The sequence below is a fragment of the Leuciscus leuciscus genome (genome assembly GCF_965113295.1).
Source record: "Leuciscus leuciscus genome assembly, chromosome: 6".
Classification (NCBI taxonomy): domain Eukaryota; kingdom Metazoa; phylum Chordata; class Actinopteri; order Cypriniformes; family Leuciscidae; genus Leuciscus; species Leuciscus leuciscus.
In genome coordinates this window covers 8,412,884-8,435,307 of record NC_138730.1, presented here as the reverse complement: position 1 = coordinate 8,435,307, position 22,424 = coordinate 8,412,884, and the positions used below count along the sequence as shown (strand labels likewise).

Genomic DNA, 22,424 nt, shown 5'->3' with positions numbered 1-22,424 from the left:
ATCATGGTTAGTGGAATCCAGCCATGTCATTAGCTGCCGTGTTACTCCTAGGCAAACACTGTGCTGGTATTCAGGCACAACCCCATTAACAATCTGAAAGTTTGCTAGCTTTATTTAACGAGAGGGACCTTTCACTCTGTAGAAAACTTTTCCTTCGTCCAAGCAGAGACCAGGAGACGTTGGGATATCATTCAAGCAGAAGTTATTCTTTATTGAGGACTTCGCTGTGCATTACTGCAGTCATCCAACAATCTAACTGAGTTCTATACAGTATAGTTTTTATACATTTACAAGGAGGAGGGACTTTTGGAGGTGGAGACAAATCCAAACAAAGCATGCAAATGTAGGGATGAATCTTTCAGTGATTTGATTCTATCAAGCGAAAACCGGTTAGGCAATTCTGCCCAATCAAGAGCAAACAGGCCCAATTAGCATAACACTATCATTCAAATGATCCAATCAGCCTGACAGTATCACCCATACCTTCACATGATCATAGCTTGGGACCATGACACTGTTCAGGAGGTGCATACAGATAAAAAGGTTAATGTCAGACATCTGGGTTGCTTGATTTAATCTTCTTTGAATATCATCATCTATGCCTCAAATGCTAAATTCTGTAACCTAAATTAAACATTTAATAAATTTGTAATCCTACAACTCCTATTACAGGCTGCTGAGGAGTTGCAGCCATAGCATGTTGAAAATGCATAGATTCACATCTGAGAGGAGGTACAGGACTTATGTAGGAGTATGAACCCCCACCTTTATGGTAGCAAAAGTCACAGCCATATGTGCCATTAAACTATTTTGTGTTTCAAATTTGTGGACGAGCCACTAGATCTGAACTACAGATCAGTGGATGCACCTTAGATGAATGTTGCTGGTTCTGTGTGTCTGTCCATTTAATTCTGATGATGCTCATTAACAAATGGAGTTAACAGAGCTCTTACAGAAAAACCACATGAATTTCACATGTGGTGACATGTTTTCCACGTGTGACCTCATGTGATCACATGTTAACTCATGAATGAGCTATTGACAGAATGAGCTATTGACCAAAGTAAAAAACTGACCAGATGCAGATTCAAAAATGTATACAAAATGTATTGAATAACTATTCACAATTACAGGATTGCAACATCCACATCAAAAGCAGTCATTCAATGGCACTAATATTGAGTTAGATGAAAATGAATGTGAAGTTACATATAGGCTTTTGTTTGCTGACACTTGTTACCAGGCATGCTCAGACGTTAATCTCGCTCAAAAGTGTTTGGCATTAAGCAAAAAAACAACACAACCACTTTCTTTTCTATACACTGTGTATTTTTCTGAAAGTTGGCATATGTCCAGAGCAATTAAATCACCAAATTCAGATGGTATTGGCATTACATGCTTAATCTGGCACCTAGATTCACCATAGTAGACTTGAAGAAACAATCTTGGTTTTGACACACACTTTCTCACTAGACATAATGCATGTTCACAGCCAGTGTGACTCACAACATTGGCAAAAGAGACTGTCTGGCAAACACTGCCATCAGATATCCTGACCAGAGTGTTATCCCTTTCAAGTTTTCTTCTGTAATTAATGCTCAGAAATATTTAAGAGTTAACTACAGCTTTGTGGTAAAACATAGCTTGATCTCTGACAGGGTATCCAAAATGTTGCTCAATAGCATCCCTTTCGTATAGATCAAGAGCTCTAAAGCAACCATGTCCAAAAAGCACAGTGACGTTCACTCTTCTTGCATGTTTAGTTGTACTATAGTCTATAGCCATCGAGCACTGTGTCAAACAGCTGCTTCACTCCAGGGTGAACATTTATCATCACAATCTTGCCAATGCACTCTACTTGTTTTAGTAAGAGAAAAGTTGTTACTATCTTTAAGGGTACAGATTGTGTGCCTTTGTATAATTTCAGCAGAAATCCATTGCACCCTTCAAAACTGTGTGCACTATAACACCATAAGGGTCCCCAGTTTATGACACTGTCATTAAGATGAAGAAGAATGTGAACATTGTATGTCATAAGTGATTGATTCACCATACAAGGTCTCAAAATTCTGCCCAAACTCATTCAGTTGTGTTATGCTTGGCACAAAAGGAGAAAGTGCTCAGAAAATCTACATGGAAGAACAGATTTCAAAACAATGGGAGCATAAAACAAGAGAAAAGCTCGCCATTCCGAGGCTTTCCAGTAGGCTTTGGTTATGATAGATCTAGGCATTCTTGTGATGTTAGATGGTGGTTGAAAATGTTCCATCTTCTTATCTATCTCATTGATTCTTGTTCCTATATACCAGGGCTCTCTATGGTGAGAACTGTCGAACCACAGGGTAGACAGCTGTCTCATCATGCCTAAATAAATGCTATGCATGGAGTCAACAATAAATCCAGAGACAATGTCAAAAAAAAGGCAGCGACATCAAAGGTGTGGGTCCTTTCACACCAAAGGTTTCACCAACCACTACATTTCTTCCACATTCAACCATATCTTTGTGAGAGCGTTCAGTCACATCCTCCATATAAGGATATACTTGAACATATCATTTACCTTTCTCAACTCTTTCCTCTGGATGTATAATTCTATTTAACGGATCTTCTATCGCCCTATAATCCATCGCGCTCTTTAAGATCACAAAATTCACTTTACAATTATGTCTAAAGTGTTAAAAATTAGAATTGATGTTTGCCCCACCATAGCAATCTTTGGTGTACCAAAAATCTGGTCTCAGTTTAATTCCAAACAACTGGATGTTATATCTTTTACCTCCTTGTTAGCTAGACGCCGTATTTTGCTCCACTGGAAATCTAATAAGCCTCCAACAACCTCCCAATGGTTAGTGGATACCATGTTTTTTCTGAAACTGGAAAAAGTAAGAAGTTCTCGGAAAAGCAATTTCTTCAGTAAATGATATCCCTTTATTGCTTACTTTAATTCTCTTAAAACTCTACCTCCTGGTTAATACGTGATTAGATGTGTATGTACGCATGTATGTGTTATGTATGTGTATATACGCATGTATGTATGTATTGTATATTATCTACTTGTATCATTACAATTTTTTCTATTCTCGTTTTTTTTTTTTTTTTTTTTTGGTGGGTATTTTCTTTGGTTTAGTTTTAATGTAAAAAAAAAATCCATTGTGTTGTAATATTATTTGGTTTAATAAAAAAGTTTGAACATAAGATCACTAAATTCAAGGCTTTTGGTCATACCTAGGATATTCAGAACCACCAAAGGAGGGAGAGCATTTTCACATTTGGCTCCAAAACTCTGGAATAGTCTTCCTGATACTGTTCGTTGCTCAGACTCGCTCTCCCAGTTTAAAACTAGATTAAAGTCGCATCTCTTCAGCCAGGCATTCATATAATCCCACAGTTCAAACTACAATCCGGCCTCTAGCTATACAAATAAACTTGACTTGACTTGACTTGGATGTAGACACCAGTTGCAGCCAAATTTCCCATTGAATTGCTTGATATTTTGTATCATAGCTCCTATCACATAGCTACACTATCACATGAACAAATTATAGCATATAAATAAGATTTTATAATCTTTCCCTTTAAACACCACTCAAAAGCTGCTGAACCAAGAGTTTTCATTTCACTGATAAATGGTCTAAAAAATTTGGATACGGTTGTTGTTTTCACACCAAACCATAGTCCTGTTAAAAACATGTTATTTTTCCTTATATTAGGTGGGAGATCATTTATGTAACACAACAAGGGCCAGACAGAAAAAGAGGAGGATTTGAAGATAGGTACACCATCAGAGTTAAAAGTAAAGCTAAAAGAGTAATCTTAGTTTAAATTTGAGTTTTTGCACATTTGTTTATACAATTTCCCATCCATAACATCTGAAATTGTGTACCTTGAGTACCTTGGCCTGGTCTTTTTGTAGTTCAATGACTCTCCAAGATACAAAGTCTCTAGGACATGTTTCAGTTGGCCGATAAGCGGCAATGTAAAAAAGAAGTTACCATTTTTCATTAGTTTGGTTTTGTCAAAGAACTGATTGCACGACTTGCATTCATTATTTGGCAAGTGGCAATCTTGTGGTATAATGAGAATTAACGCTTGGAGAAGTGTTTGCAACCATCTTGCGTCAATCCCACAGTTCCAGTAAAGGCCATCAGAAGTAGAATGGTTTGTCCAAGAGTAACCAATGCACCTTTGTACAGTGGGGACCTCATCATGTCATCATTAACCTAGAACAAAAAACAGGATCCCAATAAGTTATAGTACTTGTGGTTAAAATGAAGGAGATGTGTTCGAACCATTTGACATTTTGACAAACTCCCAGGCCCACTCCTACCCTCTTTCTAGGGCTATATGAAATGTTCTTCTGAACCCATTTCAGTCTATGCTGTCTTCAGTTGATGCATGAAAACATTTGTAGTAGGGCTGTAACGATATGCGATATGAAACCGAAATCGCGACACTCAGAGCCACGAATCTGTGTTGCGGTGTGAGAAGGCAGAATCTCGACACACCCCTTCCAACTCCCAGAGTTATCCTTCCCGTCCAGATCCAATGCGACCACATCTTTAAATTACTATTAGTATTATATGAAGTTAGCATTATAAAATACATACACCTACAAAACAAAACTAGTTGAGGATAAATTCTTTAAAATTGGACAATTCCAGTGTTATGTAGCCCAGTGGTTCTCAACTCCAGTCCTCGGGACCCGTTGCTCTGCACATTTTGTATGTCTCTCTTATCTGACACACTCAGTTCAGTTCATGGAGTCTCTCTTAACGAGCTGATGATCTGATTCAGGTGTGTTAAATAAGGGAGACATACAAAATGTGCAGAGCAGCGGGTCCCGAGGACTGGAGTTGAGAACCACTGATGTAGCCTACGTGACATTTGCAGTCAAAACTTGAAATATACAGTACTGTGCAAAAGTCTTAGGCATGTTAATACCAACATTTAATACCAATATATTGAAATGTCTGTTTATATATCCATACTCCCTTAAGTGACAGGATGCACGTGACAGATCCGTCCGATAAAGATGACGAAGTAGTATGTCCCAAAGCTTGCCTACTTTTTTGCTACACATTCAAAAGTAAATACATTTTCTTCACAAAAAGAGTACATACTTTTATGGCGTAGTGTAACTTAGGCGAATTGGGTCACAGCATATGGCTTTACACGATGACGATCGCTCTGATTGGTTTTAGGAGTTTTAGGTCTATCCAATTGCGCCCAGAGGCATTTGAGCGACGTCCGTTGGTGACACCCCTTTGGAAATGAGTTATTAAAGAAGCTTTGCCAGACCATAACTCAGTTACTACTGAGAATGGTCTGGTTTTAACCAGGCTACTTTAATACCAGTCAGCCCCGGTAATTCTGAATAGACACTTAACCAACATATATTTAGAAAGCCAACCCTAGAGAGATTATAGTTCAAGACTCAAAATTAATCAGACTGTTATTAATATTGAGATATATAAGCTCAAACATAAAAACAAAAACAACAAATATTAAGAATATTTTTATTAAATGTATAAAAATATGATGTGAATTTAGCCTCTTAAGTGTCACCGGCCCACCGGTGGGCCCAAATCCATTTCATATTTAAAACAGTAATATCCTATACTAAACCTAAACTAATCTTGACAAACTATATATCATTTGAAAGCTTACAATCTCTAGTTTTCATATTTGGTGACTGATTTTCAAAATAAATTACAGAGGAGCCGTAATTTATCAATTTGCAACAAGAATATTTTCATATTCCTAAGGCGTGTTCAGACCTTTATTTTGAAATAGCAATGAACATAAAAAATCAGGAAAGAATGGTACAAACCTCAGTTTGTTTTTATGCCAAGAGTTCAAAAGATAACATCCATTGAATTATTTTAGAAAAAAAAGGTCTGAAAATGTTTTAAATATAAAGAAAAAATATATAGATTCATCATTTGTGATGTGGCAGCGAGCTATAGCGCACATACATGTTATTTTATGTGTTTCTTAGAGGTTGAATTCATATAAAAATCTGCCAAACTTCCCATACTACTTCAGAATAGAATGTCTACTTCATAAATTGTATGAAAATTGTGGAAATAATGGTTCAGATCACTCAAACCACATATGGAAATGGAGGCACCCTTATATGGGCAGTAATGGAGTCTGGTTGTCACCTAGTGAAAAAGTTTGGTACTGCACCCAAACAAAATCTCACTGAAAGCTCATTTTTTGAGATATCAACCTAAAATTTGAAACACAACTTGTTCAGATTTTTGGCTTTGATTTTTTTGCAGTTTTAGAGTCGCCCAGGTTTTAAAAATATATATTTTATATAAAATATGAATAATTGGAGTCACGTGATCAGCTGGATAAGAAGGCGGCATAGTTTGATTCTCCTCACCCAGAATTGTGCATTTGGTCGGTAAATCTCCGTTGAAACATTTTATTTTTATTCCGTCTTTTCTTAATAATTACCCTTGGAGCAGAATGGCTGAATCGAACAAAAAATCCGCGTCTAATGCCTCGAAAAACAAAGGGAATCGGACTGATATGGAAGCCATTGCGGAATCAGTGTTGGAGAGACAGCGCGACTATCTTGAATCACGTTTTGACCAACTTCAACAAATGGGAAAGGATACGGAAGGGAAATTGTGTGCTATTCAGACCCACTTGGTGACTTTGTCTGACAGCATTGGAACCATAAATGCGGAGATGGGGAAAATACGATCGGATGTCAAAGGCAACTCAAAGTTACTAGCCACTCAAGAAGCGACGTTACAACAGATGCAGCTTAAGTTGGCGGACATGGAGGACAGGAGTCGACGGTGTAACATTCGAATCACAGGCTTGACAGAGGGTCTGGAAGGGTCTAGTGCAGTGCAATACCTGACGCAATCGCTCCCCAAGTGGTATCCCTCCCTCGGTAGCCTCCGGGGTGAAATAATGCGCGCACATCGGGTGTATAATGACAACAAGAAACGAGCGAACAACCGCACAATGATTATCAATGTCCTTCGATTTACCACCTGTCAAGAAATTCTGCGGGCCGCCAGGAAAAACCCTCTCACTATTGATAGTCGGAGGGTGAGATTTTTACCTGATTACAGCAGCTACACCCTTAAACGCCGTCTAGCCTTCTCTCAAGCAAAGGATAACGCCAGAGCCAAAGGCGTGGAGTTCTTCCTTCTCTACCCTGCTGTTTTGAAGATTAAGGTTGGTGGTCGAGTAGAGTCGTTCCAGTCTCCGACAGATGCTGAGGATTTTATCCACACATTACCGACAGTGCTTCCCCTTTCCTCGAATGCAGACGATGTCCCGGTGGAAACTGAAGGCACGAATGCTGAATCGGGCGAGTAGTGATTGTTCAAGCTGGATTCTGGTCGGGATCTGTATTGTTGTTTAATTTACTTCTTGGGCCACTGTTACACATTTGCAGAAACGATGGTGTAGATCGTTTGAATATATATATATATATATATATATATTTTTTTTTTTTTTACTGAAGCAGTTCGATAAGTGGCCTTAACTCAAGTTTAATTCTGTGTTTACACTATTTATTTGAATATTCATACTTAGATGCTCTAATTTATGTATAGCCCGCGGATTAAGTTGTTTTGCACACGCAATTTCTGCGATCAAACCCATCCCCCCCCCCCCCCCCCCCTTATTTTTTTATTTTTTTATTTTTTTATTTTTTTTCTGCAATTGTACATATGTTTCTAATATGTAGGCCAACAATTTAAGTGTTAGCTTACTTGTTCACAGTTGTTAGTTCCGGTAGGCCTACAAGGTCAGTAGTATAGTGATATATCTCACTTAGCCTATTTTTGTAACGTTACTATTACACTATTATGTGGTCAAGAATTTTGGTATTTTCAACGGTTCTTTAATGGTTACACAATTCTGGGTTGAATTATCTTTGCTACCCCGTACCCATAAATGGTCACGGATCAATACGATCTGTATGTGCTTTTTATTTACCTTTTTGATTTTGTTTTATCCTATTTTCTTTCACTGTTTTTGTTGTTGATGTCAAGTCAAGTCTGTGCTTTGCAATATCTGGTGAGGAAAACTTTATTGCAATTTCAGTGAGTGTAGCTTCTGGCAAAATATAATTTATATTTATGGGTGGTTCTTCAACTATGGGCACTTTTGGCCTTGTGAACTTGAGGTAAAAAAAAGTGTTCAAATCAAAATTGTCACAGTCTTAAGGCCCGTACACACCGGGACGAATATCGGCGCGCGTTATTCGCCAGCGTTTTTCAACGCGTTTTTTATGTTCACACCCAAGCGTTTTTCGCTGACGATGAGCCGAGTGAACATGCAAATTCATTCCCTGACATTAGATGGCGCTTAATGAAAAACAGAAATACAATACCACTCCATAACAGTCTATACTCTGCAATACCACTCCATAACAGTTCTCTTTTAACAAAATTTTTGTAGTCGCTGTCGTGTTTGTCATATAGTTCTTTATTCCGACACCAACGAGACCAGCAGCTCTACATTCATCTTGCCTTGCATCTTCCTCGTCATTTCTTCCCGGCAGTGTCTGTCTATGGGCAGTGTAGACGCTCCTTGGCGTATATCTTCTTCGCTGTTACGTATGTGTGCTCGGCAAGACCGTTCTGTGTTTGAGCGCCCCCAAGTTGTGTTTTACTGTAACTTCAGAAGCTCCAGACACGTGAGCAAAAGCGCCAATCTCATTGGTCGGATAGTTTTTGACGCGGCGCGTCAAACCCAAAAAACGAACCCGAGGCGTCTAAAAAAAAATTACGCTTTTACGCGTGGCGTTTTTCGTGTCGGTGTGCACACTCACATTGGCGCCCTTTGTTTAGTCACGAGGCGTTAAACGTCGGCGAATATCGCGCGCGAAATTCGTCCCGGTGTGTACGGGCCTTTACAGTTAAATATAACTAGTCTAGTTTAATGATCCATAAGAGAACGCACTTACAATATAAGACAAATTGGTGTTTTTTGACATATTTTCCAATCCGCACTGAACAAATGTAATTTCCATCACATGTAAATATTTGATTATTATTTAAAATTATTATGATATACATAATTTCTTAACAGTGTAAGACCACTTTCACACATAGTTTTACCAATTTATACCTATATTGCAATTACCATAGATTTGTGGATTAAGTAAATTAATTGTCATGAGGCCAAAACACAAAGCTTACATCCACCACAACCTGAAATATAATATTGCATTGGTTAGATACATTTCAGAAAAATAATTACTTGTGTTATTACATTAAGTGGAACATTATCCCATAAACTATGCAGAAATTTTTAATGAGTGATTAGAATTTTTTACATATTTTTAAAAAAGTTATGAGGTGGTGGAAATGACTGGGTGTTGTGGAAATGACAATGAATGGACGTCCCATGTAGAAAAACAGAAAACATTTATTTGAAACCCATTTAACAAATCATTAGTCATTAGTCTATTTGGTTCCATAACCAGATGAACAGTTACAGTCTTACTGTAAACAACTTTAACCACAAATAGTCACATGAAAAATGTAAGTTACGCATAAATTGTAATTGTAAAATTGTAACATTCTAATTGTAATAAAACTTTATTAAAAAGATAAAAATTATTATCTAATAATAATAAAATATTCATATGCAGCCACTCAATCTATGAATTGCACCTTGTAAGCATAAATGTCATTTCCACCTCACCTTTGTCATTTCCACCCAAGAAGGTAATGTGGTGAAAATGACGGTGGTGGAAATGACAATCCTACAGTATTTAGTAAAAAAATCCAAGCTAGTATTACAGATTAGCTTTGAATTGGTAGTTTGCATTGCATGCATGCAAAATACATCTATTTGTGTTAAAAATTCAGTTTATTTACAAACTCATTTGATGTTACGCCATGTTTGGAAATGACATACAATAAACATTTTAAAGGGACATTACAGCATTGTGGTGGAAATTACGGCAATGCTGTGGGACAACTACATTTTGTATATAAAATCACATTAATAGTTGTCTGACCTTAAATACCTCAATTATGTTTTGATTCTTTTACTGATACTTTATTCAGTCATTAAAAACAAATAGATAAATCATTTTTTTACACTTCTTTTTCATTATTGAAGATCAGAAGTCTGGGTGTGGGACAAGCACAAAACAGCAATATTTGCATGTATAATGATGTTTAAAAAGGTGAAAAAATCATCGTAGACTACCGGTAAAAAGTTCCTAAAGTACTTTCATTGTAAATTTAACTATGAAAGTGTTAATTTTTCAAAATTAAATGTTTTTTATAAAATATGATCAAAGGACATGAAAGTGCCCATAGTCTAAGAATTGCCCTTATATATTGCCAGTGGCTGTTGTGAGAACTGTACATGATGATCATGAGTGAATTATCTATTCTAGTATGGAATTGCGATGGCCTGAATTCACCACATAAACGGAAAAGTGTTTTAACCTTGCTCCGGCAAAAGAAAATTAATCTTGCGCTTTTACAAGAAACTCATTTGCTGAATAAGGATTCTGGTCGTATCGCTAATAAATATTATCATACTATTGCTTCCTCTATGGCTAGTACAAAAACCAAAGGGGTATCTATTGTTTGCAGGCGTAATCTCAAAATTAAGGTGTTGGACTTATGGGCGGATGATGCAGGAAGAATTGCCATTGCGAAAGTGGAACTGTATGACATAAAGATTGCTCTTATATCTATCTATGCACCAAATACATTTGATAATTGCTTTTATGATACATTAACACAAAGGATGTTAGATCTGACTGATTATTCATTCATTATAGGAGCAGATATGAATGCAGTATGGGATGTTAATATTGATCGGTCAAATTCGACTGCTTCCAGAGACCAGGAATTGGCTACTGCCGCTTTACATTCGTGGGCTAAAAGTTTGGGGCTTGTAGATGTATGGCGGTCTCTCAATCCCTCGTCAAAAGACTATACTTTTTTCTCTTCCAGACATAAAACTTTTTCAAGGATAGATTTTCTGTTTTCATCTCCTAAACTTTTCCAGAAAATTGATTATGCTGTGTTATTGCCTATCCGATTGTTAAGTCTGACGTCACGCGTGACGTTTAGCCTTTTCCGGGTCCAAGCGCTCCTCTCGTCCAGAAATAACAATGGTGGAACCTGTACATTTATTTACGATCACGTCCTTCTTAGTGAGGCACCCTTGGCGGTCAAAAAGGGTTTAAATTCCTTTAACACCAACAGAATGGTTAGTGTAGCTCATCACTCAGGTGACATAATTAAGGGTAGAGTCCAGGCATCATTGAAAAAGAAGATTTACGAGGTTGAAGTGAGTTAGCTCGGGACACGGGACACAGCACTGCGGCATTGTAAAAACACTCAATAATAACCAAAACACTCGCGAAAGCGGTAGGTAGGTAGAGAGGACCTGGACTTTGGACCCGGAAAGAGTATTATCGGAGAGTGGTTACGTCACGACTTAACAACCGAATAGCCCTCTCGGACCACAAAGGAATATGGTGCTGCGCTACTTTGGGCTGTTTATCCAAGCGAGCCACTAGGTGGCGATTCAATGCTTCCTTATTGATGAATGATGACTATAAGACACAATTTCAATCTCAATTAGAGGATTTTTTGAAGTTTAATGTTGATGACCCCAGAATATTATGGGAGGCTGCAAAAGGTTTTATACGAAGCAATGCTACACTGTTCTGTTCCAATATTCGCAAAGCCAGATCTGCCAAATTGCAAACTCTTGAAGCAGACTTTGTTAGACTGGATTCCACTTTACAGAGTAATTACTCTTCACGGATAGCAGTGGAACGGGACCTTGTTAAGAAAGAAATAAACAATATTCTGAGGCAACGTTCAGAATTTTTAATCCATAGAACTAGACAGCGTTACTATTTCCATGGGTCCAGACCTAGTCATCTTTTGGCTATGAAAATTAGGTCAAATGAACATTTTGCCGATATTTCCTCCATCAAATCCTCAGCGGGCATTATCACAACTGAACCCAAACAAATTAACGAGACGTTTCGTGTCTTCTATTCCAATTTGTACAAATCCGAGTCTCAGCCTGAACAAAATAGATGCAATGATTTTCTTAAAAAGTTAAATTTACCACGGCTAGCAACAAATGCTTCCACTTTACTTGATAGCCACATTTCTCTAAAATAATTGAATGAGGCTGCCCTTGCTATGCAAAGGAATAAATCACCTGGTTTAGATGGGATACCGCCTGAGTTTTATGTTGTATTCTGGAATAAATTAGGTGTGGATAATGTCAGGCGTCTTCTACATATAATCGATGTGGCAGTGGGTGCTAAGGTTCCTTCAGCAGTGTTGTCCCTTGATGCAATGAAGGCCTTTGATAGGATGGAGTGGTCATTCTTGTGGTCTGTTATGGAAAATTTGGGTTTTGGTAAGGGTTTTATACATATGATTAAGGTCCTTTACTTGAATCCCACAGCATTAGTACTCACAGGACAATTACTTTCCTCACCAATTGCTATCACTAGGTCTTCACGACAAGGGTGTCCTTTAAGTCCAGCTCTTTTTGCTCTCTCCCTTGAACCTCTTGCCCAGATGATTCGACAATCCACTGAGATAAAACCTATTTCCATTCACAATACTTTGCATCATGTAGCATTATATGCAGATTATGTTCTGGTTTTCATGGAAAATCCAGTACAGTCTATTTCTAGCCTGATGTCTGTTTGTGAAGAGTTTGGCCATTTATCTGGTTTCAAGGTTAACTGGTCTAAATCTGCCCTTCTACCTTTAAATGAGTCTGCTAAAATATTGCAGTACCCACCCATTATTGCTGTTGTTCAGTATTTTAAGTATCTTGGGATACACATTTTTCCCTCTTTGAACCACACTGTGACACACAATTTTTCAGAAGTAGGCAAGGACATCAAGAGAGATTTGGAAAGATGGATCAATCTGCCCAACTCTATGCAGGCCCGAATCTCTATTGTAAAAATGAATATTTTGCCTCGATTTAATTTTTTTAGTTCTATGATACCCCTCTCCCCTGCTGTCAACTTCTGGAATAAAATCCATGGTAATATCTCCCAATTCATCTGGAATAGAAAAAGACCACGTTTAAAACTGGCTACTTTACAGAGGAAGAGGGTAGATGGGGGTTTGGCAGTGCCTGATTGTAAGCTCTATTTTTGGTCTTTTGTACTCCGGCCTTTGCTTGTATGGTTTAACCCGTATACTCCTGTCTCTTGGCGCAAGATAGAAGAACATATTGTGCATCCATGGAATCTGGAAGACATCCTTTTCTCTAATGTATCAAAAAAGCAATGTCGGCTGCGCTTTGGTCCCATAGTTTCCCATCTTATTCAAACCTGGAGGTTAGTTGAATCTAGATGCAAGGTCTCCTGCAAGTGGCATACACAATCTCCCATATTTAATAATAAAGGATTGACAATTGGAGGCAGACCCATTCCTCCTTCACATTGGAGTAGGAGTGGTATTCTTCATTTGAAAGACATTTATAATGATTCTGATTTGTGCTCTTTTCAAGACATTGCAAACTCATTAAATTTGCCAGCATCCTCATTTTTCTTTTATCTGCAGCTTAGATCGGCCCTCAAAGCGTATGGTGTTCCTTGGCAGCAACCTTTGCTTGTACACCCATTGTATAAGTTGATTATTGCTCAAGGGAATAATAGGGGCTTGGTGTCCATATTATATAACTTTATATTGGAGGCCTCTTATGCCAAACTGCCTTTAGATAGGCTGTGGAGACGTGACTTTGGATCCAGAATTTAATTGGGAGGATGTTTGGGTAAATATAAAGGAGGCCTCTCGTAATCCTGACCACCAACAGATACATTTCAACTTTGTACATAGAACATATTTAACACCTCGTAAACTCCATTTAATGAAGAGATTAACTGATCCAACCTGTACCCAATGTGTTCTGAAGGCTCCAGGCACTTTCTTACATATGATGTGGGAGTGTCCACCTGTTTTGGAGATTCCAGATTATCTGATCTGGTTACAGCAACGATACCTGTAACGGTGCCTGTCCTGTTACTGAATAACCTAACAATGTTGGAACTTAATAATCAGCATAAGCGCACAGTACTAGCTGGCCTCACAGCTGCTAAAAAGATGATTGCATTGAGATGGAAGCCTCCTCATTCACTTTCTGTTAAATGTTGGATTCTTACATTTTTGGACGTGACTCTTCTAGAATTGTCTACTGCTCGAGTTAATGGTGCGAATGAAAAGACTCTCTGTAACTGGAACACTGTTTCTGAGTCACTAAAAGCCTGGGTGAGATGATCTCTTTTCTTTATCTGATTTAATTCAAGTTGGTTTATTCTGTGTACTCATTAATTCAAGTTCCTGAAATTAAGTTATTCCCCTTGTTGTTGTTTTTTGTTTGTATGTGTTTTTTTGTGTGTTTTTATATTATTATTTATTTTATTATTATAAATTTTTTATGTATATTGCAATGTATATGTATATTTTGTTTTTGTGCATGTGTGTATATAGATATACATCTTTTCTGTTGACTGCTGCTTGTGATTTTGAAATGCTTAATATCTTGTTGTTCTTTTTGCTTCAATAAATATTTGATCACAAAAAAATATGAATAATTAAATTTTTTACATTGTACATTTTCATAAACTCAAACTTATATAACTTTTTTTCTGTTTCACTTTCTTAATTTATTTCACTTCTACAGAAATCTACCAAATGTCTTCTTTAAAACAATACCAATTTTACGTCTATACTCCAAAGCATTCTTTAATTACAACCATTTAAGTTCGAAATGTGCATTTTCATGTCTATTCAAAAAAAGGGGGTGACACTTAAAGGGTTAGGATTGCAACTTATAAACACAACTAAAGTGTAGCCACAATTGTGGTCATGCTTCATTTCAAATCTAAAGGGATATTTCTCTAAAATTATGCATTTTATGAAGCCTATTGTGAGGCCATGTCAGGGGAGGCCCTGGCCCTGTAAACACCCATTTACAGTCTTTTACCCCTTTTCCACCAAGGCAGAGCTGGTGCTGGTTCGGAGCCAGAGCCTAGTTTCAAATCGGTTCTTTGTTTTTCCACCGCCAAAGCACCAGCTCCGAACCAGTAAAACTGGTTCTTAAGTAGCACCAAATCATTGCAGGGTCTAGAACGGAGCCAAGAAAGAACCGCTTGCGTCAGAGGCTGGGGGCGGGGTTACCGTGGCCAACAAGACTGAAGAGAAACTTGTGACCGGCATTTTTAAATAGCAGCTAGTCGAGCTAATAGCGGCTCGATTATAATATCTGTCTATGTAAGTTACGGCGAGCTGCACGAACGTGTTGGATTCGCCGTGTTTGGATGCCGATTTATTTTCGCAAACCCATGAGCATCCATAGTAACGCAACGTCTATTATTGTTGATGCCTTGTTCGAGATGCATCGGAGCAGCGTGGACCGATCAGAGCTGCGGGAGTGTTTGGAGATTATACGACTCCTTGTGCTTTTTGATCGCTTTCGCAGTGCTTTGATTTCATGTACTGATCGTTCTGCGAGAAGCCGATGCATCTCGAACAAGTCTGGTGTGTTTGTGTTTGGCGCTGCCGGACTAGCGTTGCTGGGCAACATGATACGTATGCAGTGACGTAAGATATAGCTCTGTTGTGGCTCTCTGGCCGGTGGAAACGCAAACCGGTTCGTCAGTCGAACCAACTCCGAACTGGCAATAGCTCTAGCTCTGAACCAGCACCCGGTTCTTGTTGGTGGAAAAGGGGTATATGACTGTCTAGCGAGGAGAATTGGCCCCATTCATGTTCTATTAATTTAAATCGACCAACCTTTCACACAAATGCTGGTATGAGACTTAATCTTCATTATTCTTTTATCCTTATTCTTTTGTTTGAATTCAGCCATTATAGCCTTTCTTCTGGCATTATGCTTAGCCATCTACATCTCTATACATGAATAATCCACCATAATCCATAAATCATGTTAGAAAACAAACAATAAAAAACTATTCTTGGAACTTTAAATGCAAATTCTTTTAAAAAAATGATTGTGTAAGCTCCACCCACTGGCCCAAAAACGGTATCTGGTGTCGTGGTCGAAGGAATTCAACGTATATGTCTTTTCTGGCCCTTCTGGAAAAATCACTTTTATTTATTAAACAGTTGATTTCTATTTTTAATTCTGACACCATGAATAATTTAATCTGACTTTAAAACTTTATCGACTAAACTAACTAGCTTCCGGCAGAGTTATTCGCTAACATTCACTTATTTTTCCACTTAGAAACTTATTTTACGCACTGAATTTCGTGCCAAATTAATACAATTACTGCTAAAAAACAAACAAACATACATTTGGACCAATATTTTATTGTGAGGATTGATCCTTTTTGATACAACGTCAGTATCAAAAGTATCAATACTTCAGGATCGATCCGCCCACCACTATACACAATGGTCATCAGGTATCTGTATACATGTAGATATAACTCATAACTCACAATCATTTCTTTGACTTACCGTTTTCTGTTCTGTAGAGTTTGAGAGGAGTTTTAGAAAGCCATCAAGCCAGTAACGGTTTTCCTTTGTCTTCTTCTCATCTAAGAAATAAAAAAGTCTGACCGCTTTGGCATTGGTGAGCTCTGAGCTATCTGACTTTAGCTCTACACCACCGAGGGTTGTTCCCAAAAACATGTCATTATTCATCGGATATTTTATGTTTGAAGAAACTATTTCATTAGGATTGTAATTTATAATGTCTAAAATTGCGTTTGATATACACATTCCCTTTGTTTTGGCACAGAGGTTTTCAAAGGTGTTTCCTGTCGTCATGCTTTTCACTTTTCTGTCTAGCTCTATAATGTCTTTAAAAGATACTTCAGTTAATATATTTTTTCCTTGAAAGTCTGTGATGATCAAAGAGGCATAAGTGCCTTCAGACGAAAGCCGTAGCTGAGAAAACTCTTCTGATTGTGGGAAATTTTCGACCACAAATGCCCTCTCCAACTTGGCAGGTCCATTGACAGGCGTAAACTGGTCTTCAATATCATTTGCCTCTCTCTCGTGAAGAAAGATGAATCCAGATCCAAGTGCAGCAGCCAAACATAAAGCTAATAAAATAAACACACATGGATGTCTACCAACAACATGACCAAGCTTTTCAAAGGCCAGAGACAGAGGCCTTTCGATACAGTCTGTTTTACACTTCGCCATCCTTCATACACTTCAACAGTCTACAGTGAATCTATTGCTCTTCTGCAAAGCCCCAGAAACATCTTTCTTCTACAATGACTCAATGTTTTCATAACGTACTTATAGGCTGAGCTGAACACTAACAAATAATTTGTTACTTATTCACAAAATAAGGTTACTCATTAGCAAACTTCCTTGTTTGTATGATTTTTCTTCATCACTGCCAGAAACTGCATGCTTAACTATTGGGCCATTTTCAATATTAAGGGACCGTGACTAGGATGTGGATACACAAGTAAATTCTAGTCTTCAAATAAATAATTGACTACAACACCCCAATGGAATTCCCCCATCCAGAGAAATATTTGATTGAACTCAAAACCTGCATTAGCTAATGCAGATTCACTTCTACAATGAGGGTAAAAGATGTGGGTCCAGTATAAAAATAAAAAACAATTTATTTTATGATACAATAATAAGTAAACAAATAAAAAATTCCAATCATCCACATAAGGACACTTAAAGGCATCAAGACAATATAATCTGACTAGAGGTTGCATCAAAAACACACATTTACAAAGCGAAAACAAATTTAAACAAAATATCTTACCTGCAGAAATGACCGGCACAACAGGATATTTTCCTTTAAAAAATTGTCTCACACAACATAAGATATAAAATCATGAACAGAAACTACTGCACGCAGTTCTTAAGATTTCACAACCTTTATCAGCCAGTAACCAGTAAACCAATGACTGTAATGAAATTAAGACCATTTTACCAATCACACTGAGACACTTAAAATGATACCAAACATGAAATGGAAAAACAATAGATTCACAAGATACATCATATGTGATATATAGACATTCTTAGTGAACTTTTGGTGACTTGACTCGCGAGAAGAGGAAGGGAGGAGGAAGGGAGGAGGGAGAGGGGGAATGAGTTGAAGTCAAACAAAGAGACAAGGAGATAAGTTTGGGCAGGGCAATGTCCTGTGCTTTGCTATCTGCTGTCCAGGATGCATTTTATGGCTTTATTGCAGGGTGAGTTTTGTTTTAGCAGGAAAATCAGTCCTTACAAGTGTTAAAGGGATAGTTCACTTTGAAATTAATTTTTGGTATGTTTTAGCTTACCTCAAGGGCATCCAAGATGTAGGTGTCTTTTTTTCCGCAGTAGTTTCAATTTTGATATTTTTAGGTCAAACCGTTCTTGTCTGTCAGTCATATAATGCAGGTCTATGGTCATTATCTCAAAACACAAGCACAGAGTCCAAATTAAAACAATTCCCCGTCGTCCAAATTAAAACAATTCCCCGTCGTCCAAATTAAACAATTCCCCATCGTAAGTACACATTGATGGCCTAAGACACGAAACGAGCGGTTTGTGTGAGAAAACGAACAGTATTTATATCGTTTTTACCACTTATACGCAGCCATGTCCGAGTGATCTGATCTGACGTGTGTGCAGACTGGTGCATAGATATATACACACTAGATGTCGCCTTGTCTACGGCAGTTCATTGGAACGAATGTCTTTAAGGCGACATCTAGTGTATATATCTATGCACCAGTCTGCACACACGTCAGATCAGATCACTCGGACATGGCTGCGTATAAGTGGTAAAAACGATATAAATACTGTTCGTTTTCTCACACAAACCGCTCGTTTCGTGTCTTAGGCCATCAATGTGTACTTACGATGGGGAATTGTTTAATTTGGACGACGGGGAATTGTTTTAATTTGGACTCTGTGCTTGTGTTTTGAGATAATGACCATAGACCTGCATTATATGACTGACAGACAAGAACGGTTTGACCTAAAAATATCAAAATTGAAACTACTGCGGAAAAAAAGACACCTACATCTTGGATGCCCTTGAGGTAAGCTAAAACATACCAAAAATTAATTTCAAAGTGAACTATCCCTTTAATAAAGTGGTAATGCTCCCTGTGTTACAGATCTGCTAGGCTCTCACACCAGCCAATCAGCCACCAGCACTCCCTCACCTGAGTTCTAATCACCTGCACTGTCCGGATAGTAGGATTCGTTGGCAAAACAGCCAGCGGGTTGTGGCGACTGGATACGCGCTAGTGATCCCGGAAGACGTGCAGTATCATGAAAACTGTCAGTAGCTGCTACTTGATGTTGGAGGTAAGAGATGGTGGCAACGTCAGCGGGACGAGAGATCAAAAACATAATAGTCGCCATGGGGTGTGGAGCAGGAGTTCAGCCAAAGTGCTGGAACTGTGGAGGAGCTCATAATGTGGCTTACGGTGGTTGTGAGATTAAGAAACAGGAAAACCAAATCCAAAAAACAAAAGTAGAAAGAAAGGTCGCTTATGAAGAAGCTGCTAGAATGGTAAATGGACAGAACAGAGACATCAATAATCAAGGGACAATTAGGATGCAGAGCAACAAAAAAGAATGAATGACAGGGTTCACATGGAAAAAAGAGACTTGGTTACATTCATTGCAGGAGTTATCAATGATGTTAAGTAAAAAAAATGATCAAATCCAACTGGTAGTCAAAGCTGCTGTGAACCACTTAGGGTTAGTAGGACTGACATGGGAAGAGGTTCCAAGAATTTGGAATTGTATAATCTACTGACAATACAAGGACAAGGCAATAGTAAAGAGGTATGGTGTGCAGACTTTAATGCTCACAGTACAGTGTGGGGGGGATCTCACACTGACTTAAATGGACGAGTAATTGAAGAGTTGATGGAGAATAAAAATTTAATCTGTATGAATGATGGTAGAAGTACGAGAATAAATGTAAAATTTAGGAGAACGGGAGGAATAAAAAAGGAATACTTTGGTCATATATGGAACAAAATAGCAAAAGAGCGTGGGGTGATTGATATGAAGGTTAGTCCTACAGTAGTATAACCAGTCATGGCCCCATGGAAGATTATAGGTAGGTGTGTTTAACCCCCTGGGGTCAGCTATCGCGCCGGCGAATGAACTATAACTCAGCGAATACTCAGTCAAACAGTCACACAGGCATGAAGCTTAAATTCTCTTCTTTTAAATGAAGTAATTTATATAAAAAACAAATATTCTCAGTTTATGTAATATGTATGAAAAGAGAGAGATGTCATTCGTTCTCATCTCATCTCATTAAGTTTTAATGTGACCCCGTCCACGGAGAGCGCGCGCTATTCAAACGCAAATGATCTGAGGCATCCATGCAAACCTGTGAATGCCCACAATCAGCTGGATAACACACACCGTGAGTAATCAGAGTGTACTTTACGACGCTGTGAGGAATAATACTATCTTAATAATAATCCTGGAAAATTTACCTCAGAAGTGCTGGAAGTTTCATTTCGAGGATCAACGGATCCAGCTGAGGAATAGGTCAGTTCTATATTTGCTTTGTTCTAATCGCAAGTGTCTGTACATGCAAAAAGACTGTTTAAATATGAATCGCGTTTCTGTGTGTGAATGAATGAACGCACAGATGCGCGCTGTTGTGTAGCTGGGTCAGTGACGTGCCACACTGATTTGCACTTCCAGGAGCAATAAATATTATATATTTATATAAAATAGGTTTAAAATTATATATATGCTTTAATCTCACATCATTTGTCCTCCTCACTGTTCATAATTGTGTGAAAAATTCAAAAATAGGTAACTTTTAGACTATTAATGTGGTCAAATGTCATACGGTCAAACGGAATTCACTTAAAGTTATTTAAGACAATTGCATTTAAAAAGCTTAAAAATGTTTAAAAATTATAACATTTTTCATTTGGCATATTTTTTCAAGTCTTAAGATAAGCATATTAAAGTATCAGTAAGATAGACCTTTAAGAAATGTCATTAGTATCTAAAACAAATTGTTCCGCAAAGACACATTTTCCCTATGTCATACAGTAAAACAAAGTTTGGAAGCCATTTTGGAACTGAATATTAATGACTTAAGTCATGTGACATGTGATGACATCACTCAGAGGACCCCTGAAGACCAGCCAAGTTGAAGGTAAGTTTAAGATTTTGCTCCTAAATTTCAGGTAATTTCACCTTTTCCAAGTGTGTTACCATGTGTCACAGATTTGGGTGTCATATGGTCAAACGTCAAAAAAGGGTTTAATACATTTAAAATTTGAAAAAATATTGATTTACAGGTGAAATATAAAGTTTAAAAGTCAAGGTCAAGGGTAAAGGTGGAAGGAGGTGGTCAAGCAACTGCCTGTTATAAATGACAAAGCATGAAACTGTCATAAGGGCAAACAAAAAATGTCATACGGACAAACGATTTTACCTTATGACATGTTGTTATACCATATGACACAGAGCATTTAACTGAATTATTTAGTTATTTCTTAATTGTTTTATCACATATATAGTTTGTACAACTACTATGAATTAATATTAACATATATAATACATTTCTGCCTATTTCAAGCATTTTTTCACATTATTACAGATGCCTCTTTCTAGTAAGGAGAGGGGTGCACGTTTCCGTGCAAAGCTAAGGGCAGATCCTGCAGCTAGAGAGGAGAACCTAGCCAAGAGGAGGGAAAGGTATAACTGTGAGAGTATATGATGTCTGAGCTCTGAAACCTTGGAGAGAGACTGATTGGTACCGGTCAGGTGTAAGCCTTAAATCGCCAAGGAGGTATCAGGTCCCGAAACCTCTACAAGTTGACAGAGCGCCTCCTGGTCTGGGCTCAGCACAATCTGCGCTCGCTGAGAGCAGCGCACGTGCCAGGCCACCTGAATGTGGGACCAGACAGACTGTCCAGGAACAATGTTCCGGCAGGAGAATGGTCTCTACACCCACAGACAGTCCAACTGCTGTGGAAGACATTCGGCAGAGCGAAGGTAGACCTGTTTGCGTCTCAGGAAAACGCTCACTGTCCGGAGTTTTTCTCCAAGAGCAGGGATGCGCTGGCCCACGTCTGGCCCCGCTGCCCGCTCTATGCTTTTCCCCCCGTCACGCTCCTACCTCAGGTATTAGAGCGAATCAGGGAAAACGGATGCTCAGTGCTACTTGTGGCTCCGTTCTGGACGAACCAAGCTTGGTTCCCGGTTCTGATGCAGCTGACGAGCACTGCCCCATGGCCGATACCAGTGAGGAGGGACCTCCTCTCTCAGGCCAAGGGCTCGATCCGGCATCCTCGCCCAGAGCTTTGGTCCCTACATGCGTGGGCCATCAACGGGTACCCGCCAACCTCCCGGTGGGAATATTAAACACGATCACGCAGGCTAGAGCCCCGTCTACTAGACGGCTCTATTCCTCGAAATGGTCTGTGT

The 22,424-nt window shown here is 38.4% G+C and overlaps 1 long non-coding RNA gene across 1 annotated transcript; it reads right to left on the bottom strand.

Annotated features, from left to right (window-relative positions):
* Window positions 1–1,086: 1,086 nt before the first annotated feature.
* Window positions 1,087–17,274, bottom strand: LOC309502119. Its single transcript, XR_014207169.1, has 3 exons — window positions 16,488–17,274; window positions 3,442–4,220; window positions 1,087–2,578 (listed from the first exon to the last, which is right to left on the bottom strand). It is a non-coding gene; the product is annotated as an uncharacterized lncRNA (long non-coding RNA).
* Window positions 17,275–22,424: the final 5,150 nt, after the last annotated feature.